Below are 14,595 nucleotides of genomic sequence, written 5' to 3'. Positions count from 1 at the left end.
ATAATGGTAAACTATGGTAAATCATGGTAAACTATGGTAAATCATGCTAGAATCAGTAAATCATACTTGAACATGGTAAATCATGGTAAACTATGGTAAATCGTGGTGAACTATGGTAAATCATGGTAAACTATGGTAAATCATGGTAAACTATGATAAATCATGCTAGAATCATAGTAAATCATACTTGAACATGGTAAATCATGGTATACTATAGTAAATCATGGTAAACTATGGTAAATCATGGTAAATCATGCTAGAATCAGTAAATTATAATTGAACATGGTAAATCGTGGTATACTATAGTAAATCATGGTAAACTATAGTAAATCGTGGTAAATTGTGGTAAACTATGGTAAATCATGCCTGAATCAGTAAATCATACTTGCACATGGTAAATCATGGTATACTATAGTAAATCATGGTAAACTATGGTAATTAGTGGTAAATCGTTGCAAATCATGGTAAACTATGGTAAATCATGGTAAACTATGATAAATCATGCTAGAATCAGTAAATCATAATTGAACATGGTATATCATGGTATACTATAGTAAATCATGGTATACTATAGTAAATCATGGTAAACTATGGTAAATCGTGGTAAATCGTGGTAAACTATGGTAAATCATGGTAAACTATGGTAAATCATGCTAGAATCAGTAAATCATACTTGAACATGGTAAATCATGGTATACTATAGTAAATCATGGTAAACTATAGTAAATCGTGGTAAATCATGGTAAACTATGGTAAATCATGCTAGAATCATAGTAAATCATACTTGAACATGGTAAATCATGGTATACTATAGTAAATCATGGTAAACTATGGTAAATCATGCTAAAATCAGTAAATCAGACTTGAACATGGTAAATCATGGTATACTATAGTAAATCATGGTAAACTATGCTAAATCGTGGTAAATCATGGTAAACTATAGTAAATCATGGTAAACTATGGTAAATTATGCTAGAATCAGTAAATCATACTTGAACATGGTAAATCATAGTATACTATAGTAAATCATGGTAAACTATGGTAAATGATCCTAGAATCATAGTAAATCATACTAAAACATGGTAAATCATGGTATACTATAGTAAATCATAGTAAACTATGGTAAATCGTGGTAAATCATGGTATACTATAGTAAATCATGGTAAACTATGGTAAATCATGGTAAACTATGATAAATCATGCTAGAATCAGTAAATCATACTGGAACATGGTAAATCATGGTATACTATAGTAAATCATGGTAAAGTATGGTAAATCGTGGTAAATCATGGTAAACTATGGTAAATCATGCTAGAATCAGTAAATCATACTTGAACATGGTAAATCATGGTATACTATAGTAAATCATGGTAAAGTATGGTAAATCATGGTAAACTATGGTAAATCATGCTAGAATCAGTAAATCATATTTGAACATGGTAAATCATGGTATACTATAGTAAATCATGGTAAACTATGGTAAATCGTGGTAAATAATGGTAAACTATGGTAAATCATGGTAAACTATGGTAAATCATGCTAGAATCAGTAAATCATACTTGAACATGGTAAATCATGGTAAACTATGGTAAATCGTGGTGAACTATGGTAAATCATGGTAAACTGGTAAATCATGGTAAACTATGATAAATCATGCTAGAATCATAGTAAATCATACTTGAACATGGTAAATCATGGTATACTATAGTAAATCATGGTAAACTATGGTAAACTATGATAAATCATGCTAGAATCAGTAAATCATACTTGAACATGGTAAATCCTGGTATACTATAGTAAATTATGGTAAACTATGGTAAATCGTGGTAAATCATGGTAAACTATGGTAAATCATGCTTGAACCAGTAAATCATACTTGAACATGGTAAATCATGGCATACTATAGTAAATCATGGTAAACTATAGTAAATCGTGGTAAATCATGGTAAACTATGGTAAACACCTTAGCAACTGCCTAGCAACCACACTGAATACCCTAGCAACCACTTAGCAACGCCCTAGCAACCACCCAGAATACCTTGGAAACCTCCCAGAACACCATAGCAACCACCTAGTAAAACCCTAGCAACCGTGCCGAATTTTGCCACTGCAAGCACCACTTCACATTTTCTTCAGGAAATGTACATTCTAGTTAGTGGTGCTTGCTGAAAGCAAGGCATCACTATTGTTATCCTCCATACTTATTAGTGGTGCTTGCTGAAAGCAAGGCATCACTATTGTTATTGCTCATACTTATTATTCTTATTATTATTATTAGTGGTGCTTTTTTAAAAGCATCACTATTGTTATTGCTCATACTTATTATTCTTTTTTTTATTATTATTATTATTCTTATTCTGGACAAAAGTTTGGCGCGTAACTCGCCCCGCACCGTTTGTCTCAGACCCCTGAGTGAGGTGTCAAATCAACCGGCTCATTGAGGAGAGGTGTGCTATGACTTTTATAAGCGATCGGGGGTGCGGTGTTTGCCCCAGGGGCGAAAAAGCGGCCAAAAAAGTCCCATTGACTTAACATTGCGACGAACTTTGACCACACGTAGCTCTGAGCGAGGATTTCGCAGAAATGTGTGATTTGCCACATTTGAAGAGGCTGACAGGCTCTGTAAGAACATACCTCACAATGGGGTAAAAGTTGCACCCCTGGGGGGCAGGAGATGCCCAAAGTTGCCCCATTGACTTACTATGGGGAAGGAACGTCCCGTGAAACACACATGCTTTTCCTACTATGGTAAATTGCATAGGGACTTTGTATTGAACGTAGCTCTGGATCACAGTGTCATAGAGACAAGGGGGAGGGCTCATTTTACTCAGATGACCAATCAGTCTCTCAGGATCATTGTGAAGCTATCAAGCCACGCCCTAGCAACCATTTAGAGCCCCTTAGCAACAAGTTCCATAGACTTCCATTGAAAGAGTTCAAAGAGATATCTCCGGACTGAATTGTCATAGAAACATGGGGGTGGTCTCATTCTACTCGGGGCAGCAAACGGCCAATCATAAATCACCTCAACACTTCCTAGCCCCTCCCTAGCAACCATTGTCGAGCACCTTAGCAACCACAATCCAAAGAGGGATATCTTCCATTCTGAATGTCACAGAGGCATGGGAGTTGGTTTATATCATTCATAGTGACAAGAAGCCTTTGGAACTGCATCATTGGCAGCTGCCAAGTAACTCCATAGCAACCACACAGAGTACCCTAGCAACCAAATTCCAAAGAGGGATATCTGCCATTCTGAATGTCACAGAGAAATGGGAGTTGGTTTATATCATTCATAGTGACAAGAAGCCTTTGCAGTTTCAACATTGGCAACTGCCAAGCCACTCCCTAGCAACCAAACAGAGTACCCTAGCAACCGTTTAACAAAACGAATATCTCTGTATCAGAACATCGTATAGAGATGGGAGTTGGTTTATATCATTCATACTGACAAGCAGCCTTTGGAGTTTCATGATTGGCAGCTGCCAAGCCACTCCCTAGCAACCAACAGAGTACCCTAGCAACCAAATAACAAAGAGGGATATCTTCCATTCTGAATGCCACAGAGGCATGGGAGTTGGTTTATGTAATTCATAATGACAAGAAGCCTTTGCAGTTTCATCATTGGCAGCTGCCAAGCCACTCCCTAGCAACCAAACAGAGTACCCTAGCAACCGTTTAGCAAGACCTATATCTCTACATCAGAACATCGTATAGAGATGGGAGTTGGTTTATATCATTCATACTGACAAGAAGCCTTTGCAGTTTCATCATTAGCAGCTGCCAAGCAACTTCATAGCAACCAAACAGAGTACCCTAGCAACCAAAATCAAAAGAGGGATATCTTCCATTCTGAATGTCACAGAGGCATGGAAGTTGGTTTATATCATTCATACTGACAAGCAGCCTTTGTAGTTTCATTATTGACAGCTCCCAAGCCACTCCTTAGCAACCAAATAGAGTACCCTAGCAACCAAAATTCAAAGAGGGATATCTTCCATTCTGTATGTCACAGAGGCATGGGAGTTGGATTATATCATTCATACTGACAAGCAGCCTTTGGAGATTCATGATTGGCAGCTGCCAAGCCACTCCCTAGCAACCAAATAGAGTACCCTAGCAACCAAAATCCAAAGAGGGATATCTTACATTCTGTATGTCACAGAGGCATGGGAGTTGGTTTATATCATTCATAGTGACAAGAAGCCTTTGGAGTTTCATCATTGGCAGCTGCCTAGCAACTCCATAGCAACCAAATAGAGTACCCTAGCAACCATTTTACAAGACCTACATCTCTGCATCAGAATATTGTATAGAGATGGGGGTTGGCTCATTAGTTTCGGTTGGAAAACAGTCTGTAAATATCACCATGGTAACTGTGTATTCACACCCTAGCAACCATTTAGAGCCACCTAGCAACCATATTGCAACATATAGAAGCCATATTTCAGCTCCACAACATCGTACATACATGGTTGTTGGCTCGTATGCAATCATGTACAACACCCTAGCAACCGAGTGGCGAATTTTGCCACTGCAAGCACCACTTCACATTTTCTTCAGGAAATGTACATTCTAGTGTTGTGATTACTATTCACCTAGACAAAACTTCGGCGCGTAACTCGCCCCACACCGTTTGTCACAGACCCCTGAATGAGGTGTCAAATCGACCGGTTTATTGAGAAGAGGTGTGCTATGACTTTTATAAGCGATCGGGTGTACAATGTTCGTCTAGCGGGCAAAAAATTTGCCGAAAAATGTCCCATAGACTTAACATAGGCACAAAATTTGCAAAATCATATCTTTGGCTCAGAAGGTCATAGAGCCTTGGGGTTGGGCTCTTTTGATTCGTCCTATCAAGCAGCCAATAAGTAGTGACATAACAACTTCATAGCCACGCCCTAGCAACCAGTTACAGGCCCCTAGCAACCATTGAACAACATTTACAAGCCATATCTCAGCAACAAAACATTGTACAAACACAGAGATGGGCATTTTTTGACCCAGACCTGCAAATACTCTTTAAATATTACCCCATAAACTGTATAAACAAACCTTAGCAACCATTTGGAGTACCCTAGCAACCGTACAAACACATAATTGGGCTATATCTCAGCACAAAAACATCGTATAGACATGGGGATGTGTTTGTTTGTTTTGGTTGTGAAACCAATCTGTAAATATCATCATGGTAACTGTGTAACCACACCTTAGCAACCGTTTAAAGCTATCTAGCAACCATATTGCAACATATAGAAGCCATATTTCAGCTCCACAACATCGTACAGACATGGTTGTTGGCTCGTATGCAATCATGTACAACACCCTAGCAACCGGGTGGCGAATTTTGCCACTGCAAGCACCACTTCACATTTTCTTCAGGAAATGTACATTCTAGTTATTATTATTATTCTGGACAAAGTTTGGCGCGTAACTCGCCCCGCACCGTTTGTCTCAGAGCCATGAATGAGGTGTCAAATCGACCGGCTCATTAAGGAGAGGTGTGCTATGACTTTTATAAGCGGTCGGGGGTGCGGTGTTCACCCCAGGGGCGAAAAAGCGGCCAAAAAAGTCCCATTGACTTAACATTGCGACGAACTTTGACCACACGTAGCTCTGAGCGAGGATTTCGCAGAAATGTGTGATTTGCCACATTTGAAGAGGCTGACAGGCTCTGTAAGAACATACCTCACAATGGGGTAAAAGTTGCACCCTTGGGGGGCAGGAGATGCCCAAAGTTGCCCCATTGACTTACTATGGGGAAGGAACGTCCCGTGAAACACACATGCTTTTCCTACTATGGTAAATTGCATAGGGACTTTGTATTGAACGTAGCTCTGGATCACAGTGTCATAGAGACAAGGGGGAGGGCTCATTTTACTCAGACGACCAATCAGTCTCTCAGGATCATTGTGAAGCTATCAAGCCACGCCCTAGCAACCATTTAGAGCCCCTTAGCAACAAGTTCCATAGACTTCCATTGAAAGAGTTCAAAGAGATATCTCCAGACTGAATTGTCATAGAAACATGGGGGTGGTCTCATTTGACTCGGGGCAGTAAACAGCCAATCATGAATCACCTCAACACTTCCAAGCCCCTCCCTAGCAACCATTGTCGAGCACCTTAGCAACCAAAATCCAAAGAGGGATATCTTCCATTCTGAATGTCACAGAGGCATGGGAGTTGGTTTATATCATTCATACTGACAAGAAGCCTTTGGAATTTCATCATTGGCAGCTGCCAAGTAACTCCATAGCAACCAAAGAGAGTATCCTAGCAACCGTTTAGCAAAACGTATATCTCTGCATCAAAACATAGTATAGAGATGGGACTTGGCTCTTTTGACTAAATCATGGTAAACTATGGTAAATCAACCTTGAATCATAGTAAATCATACTAGAACATGGTAAATCATGGTATACTATAGTAAATCATAGTACACTATGGTAAATCGTGGTAAATCATGGTAAACTATGGTAAATCATGCTACAATCATAGTAAATCATACTTGAACATGGTAAATCATGGTATACTATAGTAAATCATACTTGAACATGGTAAATCATGGTATACTATAGTAAATCATGGTAAACTATGGTAAATCATGGTAAACTATGGTAAATCATGGTAAACTATGATAAATCATGCTAGAATCAGTAAATCATAATTGAACATGGTATATCATGGTATACTATAGTAAATCATGGTATACTATAGTAAATCATGGTAAACTATGGTAAATCGTGGTAAATCGTGGTAAACTATGGTAAATCATGGTAAACTATGGTAAATCATGCTAGAATCAGTAAATCATACTTGAACATGGTAAATCATGGTATACTATAGTAAATCATGGTAAACTATAGTAAATCGTGGTAAATCATGGTAAACTATGGTAAATCATGCTAGAATCATAGTAAATCATACTTGAACATGGTAAATCATGGTATACTATAGTAAATCATGGTAAACTATGGTAAATCATGCTAAAATCAGTAAATCAGACTTGAACATGGTAAATCATGATATACTATAGTAAATCATGGTAAACTATGCTAAATCGTGGTAAATCATGGTAAACTATAGTAAATCATGGTAAACTATGGTAAATTATGCTAGAATCAGTAAATCATACTTGAACATGGTAAATCATAGTATACTATAGTAAATCATGGTAAACTATGGTAAATGATCCTAGAATCATAGTAAATCATACTAAAACATGGTAAATCATGGTATACTATAGTAAATCATAGTAAACTATGGTAAATCGTGGTAAATCATGGTATACTATAGTAAATCATGGTAAACTATGGTAAATCATGGTAAACTATGATAAATCATGCTAGAATCAGTAAATCATACTGGAACATGGTAAATCATGGTATACTATAGTAAATCATGGTAAATCGTGGTAAATCATGGTAAACTATGGTAAATCATGCTAGAATCAGTAAATCATACTTGAACATGGTAAATCATGGTATACTATAGTAAATCATGGTAAAGTATGGTAAATCGTGGTAAATCATGGTAAACTATGGTAAATCATGCTAGAATCAGTAAATCATATTTGAACATGGTAAATCATGGTATACTATAGTAAATCATGGTAAACTATGGTAAATCGTGGTAAATAATGGTAAACTATGGTAAATCATGGTAAACTATGGTAAATCATGCTAGAATCAATAAATCATACTTGAACATGGTAAATCATGGTAAACTATGGTAAATCGTGGTGAACTATGGTAAATCATGGTAAACTATGGTAAATCATGGTAAACTATGATAAATCATGCTAGAATCATAGTAAATCATACTTGAACATGGTAAATCATGGTATACTATAGTAAATCATGGTAAACTATGGTAAATCATGGTAAATCATGCTAGAATCAGTAAATTATAATTGAACATGGTAAATCGTGGTATACTATTGTAAATCATGGTAAACTATAGTAAATCGTGGTAAATTGTGGTAAATTGTGGTAAACTATGGTAAATCATGCCTGAATCAGTAAATCATACTTGCACATGGTAAATCATGGTATACTATAGTAAATCATGGTAAACTATGGTAATTAGTGGTAAATCGTTGTAAATCATGGTAAACTATGGTAAATCATGCTAGAATCAGTAAATCATACTTGAACATGGTAAATCATGGTATACTATAGTAAATCATGGTAAACTATGGTAAATCATGGTAAATCATGGTAACTATGATAAATCATGCTAGAATCAGTAAATTATACTAGAACATGGTAAATTGTGGTATACTATAGTAAATCATGGTAAACTATGGTAAATCATGCTAGAATCAGTAAATCATACTTGAACATGGTAAATCATGGTATACTATAATAAATCATGGTAAACTATGGTAAATCGTGGTAAATCATGGTAAACTATGATAAATCATGCTAGAATCAGTAAATCATACTTGAACATGGTAAATCCTGGTATACTATAGTAAATTATGGTAAACTATGGTAAATCGTGGTAAATCATGGTAAACTATGGTAAATCATGCTTGAATCAGTAAATCATACTTGAACATGGTAAATCATGGCATACTATAGTAAATCATGGTAAACTATGGTAAATCATGCTTGAATCAGTAAATCATACTTGAACATGGTAAATCATGGCATACTATAGTAAATCATGGTAAACTATAGTAAATCGTGGTAAATCATGGTAAACTATGGTAAACACCTTAGCAACTGCCTAGCAACCACACTGAATACCCTAGCAACCACTTAGCAACGCCCTAGCAACCACCCAGAATACCTTGGAAACCTCCCAGAACACCATAGCAACCACCTAGTAAAACCCTAGCAACCGTGCCAAATTTTGCCACTGCAAGCACCACTTCACATTTTCTTCAGGAAATGTACATTCTAGTTAGTGGTGCTTGCTGAAAGCAAGGCATCACTATTGTTATCCTCCATACTTATTATTATTATTATTTTTATTCCACTTTTTTTTCGGCGCGTAACTCGTCCCGCACCGTTTGTCACAGACCCATGAATGAGGTGTCAAATCGACCGGCTCATTGAGGAGAGGTGTGCTATGACTTTTATAAGCGATCGGGGGTACGGCGTTCGCCCCAGGGGCAAAAAACGGGCCAAAAAAAACGCATAGACTTAACATTGCAAAAAACTTTGACGAGTCATAGCTCTGAGCGAGGATTTCGCAGAAACGTGTGAGTTGCCACATTTCAAGAGGCTGACAGGCTCTGTAAGAACATACCTCACAATGGGGTAAAAGTTGCACCCCTGGGGGGCAGGAGCGTCCCAAAGTTTCCCATTGACTTACAATGGTGTAGGACGGCCCATTTCATGGGCCGTCCTACACATTGCATAGGGATTTTGTATTGAACGTAGCTCTGGATCACAGTGTCATAGAGACAAGGGGGCGGGCTCATTTTACTCAGACGACCATTCAGTCTCTCAGGATCGTTGTTAAGCTATCAAGCCACGCCCTAGCAACCATTTAGAGCCCCTTAGCAACAAGTTCCATAGACTTCCATTGAAAGAGTTCAAAGAGATATCTCCAGACTGAATTGTCATAGAAACATGGGGGTGGTCTCATTTGACTCGGGGCAGCAAACAGCCAATCATGAATCACCTAAACACTTCCAAGCCCCTCCCTAGCAACCATTGTCGTGCACCTTAGCAACCAAAACCATAGAGGGATATCTTCCATTCTGAATGTCACAGAGGCATGGGAGTTGGTTTATATCATTCATACTGACAAGAAGCCTTTGGAGTTTCATGATTGGCAGCTGACAAGCCACTCCCTAGCAACCAAACAGAGTACCCTAGCAACCAAAATTCAAAGAGGGTTATCTTCCATTCTGAATGTCGCAGAGGCATGGGAGTTGGTTTATATCATTCATACTGACAAGCAGCCTTTGGAGTTTCATGATTGGCAGCTGACAAGCCACTCCCTAGCAACCAAACAGAGTACCCTAGCAACCAAAATCCAAAGAGGGATATCTTCCATTCTGAATGTCACAGAGGCATGGGAGTTGGTTTATATCATTCATAGTGACAAGAAGCCTTTGGAATTTCATCATTGGCAGCTGCCAAGTAACTCCATAGCAACCAAAAAGAGTACCCTAGCAACCGTTTAGCAAAACGTATATCTCTGCATCAAAACATAGTATAGAGATGGAACTTGGCTCTTTTGACTAAATCATGGTAAACTATGGTAAATCATCCTAGAATCATAGTAAATCATACTAAAACATGGTAAATCATGGTATACTATAGTAAATCATAGTAAACTATGGTAAATCGTGGTAAATCATGGTAAACTATGGTAAATCATCCTAGAATCATAGTAAATCATACTAAAACATGGTAAATCATGGTATACTATAGTAAATCATAGTAAACTATGGTAAATCATGGTAAATCATGGTAAACTATGGTAAATCATGGTAAACTATGGTAAATCATGGTAAACTATGATAAATAATGCTAAAATCAGTAAATCATACTTGAACGTGGTATATCATGGTATACTATAGTAAATCATGGTAAACTATGGTAAATCGTGGTAAATCATGGTAAACTATGGTAAATCATGGTAAACTATGGTAAATCATGCTAGAATCAGTAAATCATACTTCAACATGGTAAATCATGGTATACTATAGTAAATCATGGTAAACTATAGTAAATTGTGGTAAATCATGTTAAACTATGGTAAATCATGGTAAACTATGGTAAATCATGCTAGAATCAATAAATCATACTTGAACATGGTAAATCATGGTATACTATAGTAAATCATGGTAAACTATAGTAAATCGTGGTAAATCATGGTAGAATCATAGTAAATCATACTTGAACATGGTAAATCATGGTATACTATAGTAAACTATGGTAAACTATGGTAAATTGTGGTAAATCATGGTAAATCATGGTAAACCATGCTAGCAACATGGTAAAACAAGCTAGCATCATGCTAGCTACATGCTAATAATGCTAATATGATGCTAGCATTATGCTAATAATGCTAGCATGATGCTAGCAACATGCTAATAATGCTAGCTTGATACTAGCTACATGCTAATCATGCTAGCTTCTTGCTACAAACATGCTAGCAAACATGCTATTCATGTTAGCATCTTGTTAAAAAATGTTAGCATCATGCTAACAACATGCTAATCATGCTAGCTACATTCACGTTAGATTTTGCTAAAAACATGCTAGCATGATGCTAGCAACATGCTAATCATATTAGCACCATGCTAGCAACATGCTAGCATTATGTTAGTCACATGCATATAATGCTAGCATGATGATAATTTTGTTATAATCTTGCTAAAAACTAGCTAAACGCACTTTAGCAAACCGAGTGGTGAGTTTTGTCACTGCAAGCACCACTTCACATTTTCTTCAGGAAATGTACATTCTAGTTATTATTATTATTATTATTTTTATTCCACTTTTTTTTCGGCGCGTAACTCGTCCCGCACCGTTTGTCACAGACCCATGAATGAGGTGTCAAATCGACCGGCTCATTGAGGAGAGGTGTGCTATGACTTTTATAAGCGATCGGGGGTACGGCGTTCGCCCCAGGGGCAAAAAACGGGCCAAAAAAAACGCATAGACTTAACATTGCAAAAAACTTTGACGAGTCATAGCTCTGAGCGAGGATTTCGCAGAAACGTGTGAGTTGCCACATTTGAAGAGGCTGACAGGCTCTGTAAGAACATACCTCACAATGGGGTAAAAGTTGCACCCCTGGGGGGCAGGAGATGCCCAAAGTTGCCCCATTGACTTACTATGGGGAAGGAACGTCCCGTGAAACACACATGCTTTTCCTACTATGGTAAATTGCATAGGGACTTTGTATTGAACGTAGCTCTGGATCACAGTGTCATAGAGACAAGGGGGAGGGCTCATTTTACTCAGACGACCAATCAGTCTCTCAGGATCATTGTGAAGCTATCAAGCCACGCCCTAGCAACCATTTAGAGCCCCTTAGCAACAAGTTCCATAGACTTCCATTGAAAGAGTTCAAAGAGATATCTCCAGACTGAATTGTCATAGAAACATGGGGGTGGTCTCATTTGACTCGGGGCAGTAAACAGCCAATCATGAATCACCTCAACACTTCCAAGCCCCTCCCTAGCAACCATTGTCGAGCACCTTAGCAACCAAAATCCAAAGAGGGATATCTTCCATTCTGAATGTCACAGAGGCATGGGAGTTGGTTTATATCATTCATACTGACAAGAAGCCTTTGGAATTTCATCATTGGCAGCTGCCAAGTAACTCCATAGCAACCAAAGAGAGTATCCTAGCAACCGTTTAGCAAAACGTATATCTCTGCATCAAAACATAGTATAGAGATGGGACTTGGCTCTTTTGACTAAATCATGGTAAACTATGGTAAATCAACCTTGAATCATAGTAAATCATACTAAAACATGGTAAATCATGGTATACTATAGTAAATCATAGTACACTATGGTAAATCGTGGTAAATCATGGTAAACTATGGTAAATCATGCTAGAATCATAGTAAATCATACTTGAACATGGTAAATCATGGTATACTATAGTAAATCATGGTAAACTATGGTAAATCATGGTAAACTATGGTAAATCATGGTAAACTATGATAAATCATGCTAGAATCAGTAAATCATAATTGAACATGGTATATCATGGTATACTATAGTAAATCATGGTATACTATAGTAAATCATGGTAAACTATGGTAAATCCTGGTAAATCGTGGTAAACTATGGTAAATCATGGTAAACTATGGTAAATCATGCTAGAATCAGTAAATCATACTTGAACATGGTAAATCATGGTATACTATAGTAAATCATGGTAAACTATAGTAAATCGTGGTAAATCATGGTAAACTCTGGTAAATCATGCTAGAATCATAGTAAATCATACTTGAACATGGTAAATCATGGTATACTATAGTAAATCATGGTAAACTATGGTAAATCATGCTAAAATCAGTAAATCAGACTTGAACATGGTAAATCATGGTATACTATAGTAAATCATGGTAAACTATGCTAAATCGTGGTAAATCATGGTAAACTATAGTAAATCATGGTAAACTATGGTAAATTATGCTAGAATCAGTAAATCATACTTGAACATGGTAAATCATAGTATACTATAGTAAATCATGGTAAACTATGGTAAATCATGGTAAACTATGGTAAATGATCCTAGAATCATAGTAAATCATACTAAAACATGGTAAATCATGGTATACTATAGTAAATCATAGTAAACTATGGTAAATCGTGGTAAATCATGGTATACTATAGTAAATCATGGTAAACTATGGTAAATCATGGTAAACTATGATAAATCATGCTAGAATCAGTAAATCATACTGGAACATGGTAAATCATGGTATACTATAGTAAATCATGGTAAAGTATGGTAAATCGTGGTAAATCATGGTAAACTATGGTAAATCATGCTAGAATCATAGTAAATCATACTTGAACATGGTAAATCATGGTATACTATAGTAAATCATGGTAAACTATGGTAAATCATGCTAAAATCAGTAAATCAGACTTGAACATGGTAAATCATGGTATACTATAGTAAATCATGGTAAACTATGCTAAATCGTGGTAAATCATGGTAAACTATAGTAAATCATGGTAAACTATGGTAAATTATGCTAGAATCAGTAAATCATACTTGAACATGGTAAATCATAGTATACTATAGTAAATCATGGTAAACTATGGTAAATGATCCTAGAATCATAGTAAATCATACTAAAACATGGTAAATCATGGTATACTATAGTAAATCATAGTAAACTATGGTAAATCGTGGTAAATCATGGTATACTATAGTAAATCATGGTAAACTATGGTAAATCATGGTAAACTATGATAAATCATGCTAGAACCAGTAAATCATACTGGAACATGGTAAATCATGGTATACTATAGTAAATCATGGTAAAGTATGGTAAATCGTGGTAAATCATGGTAAACTATGGTAAATCATGCTAGAATCAGTAAATCATACTTGAACATGGTAAATCATGGTATACTATAGTAAATCATGGTAAAGTATGGTAAATCGTGGTAAATCATGGTAAACTATGGTAAATCATGCTAGAATCAGTAAATCATATTTGAACATGGTAAATCATGGTATACTATAGTAAATCATGGTAAACTATGGTAAATCGTGGTAAATAATGGTAAACTATGGTAAATCATGGTAAACTGGTAAATCATGCTGGAATCAGTAAATCATACTTGAACATGGTAAATCATGGTAAACTATGGTAAATCGTGGTGAACTATGGTAAATCATGGTAAACTATGGTAAATCATGGTAAACTATGATAAATCATGCTAGAATCATAGTAAATCATACTTGAACATGGTAAATCATGGTATACTATAGTAAATCATGGTAAACTATGGTAAATCATGGTAAATCATGCTAGAATCAGTAAATTATAATTGAACATGGTAAATCGTGGTATACTATAGTAAATCATGGTAAACTATAGTAAATCGTGGTAAATTGTGGTAAACTATGGTAAATCATGCCTGAA

This window comes from Rutilus rutilus (assembly GCF_951802725.1).
Source record: "Rutilus rutilus genome assembly, chromosome: 5".
NCBI classification, from domain to species: domain Eukaryota; kingdom Metazoa; phylum Chordata; class Actinopteri; order Cypriniformes; family Leuciscidae; genus Rutilus; species Rutilus rutilus.
The sequence above is the reverse complement of the archived record's forward strand: the minus strand, read 5'-3'. Positions refer to the sequence as shown.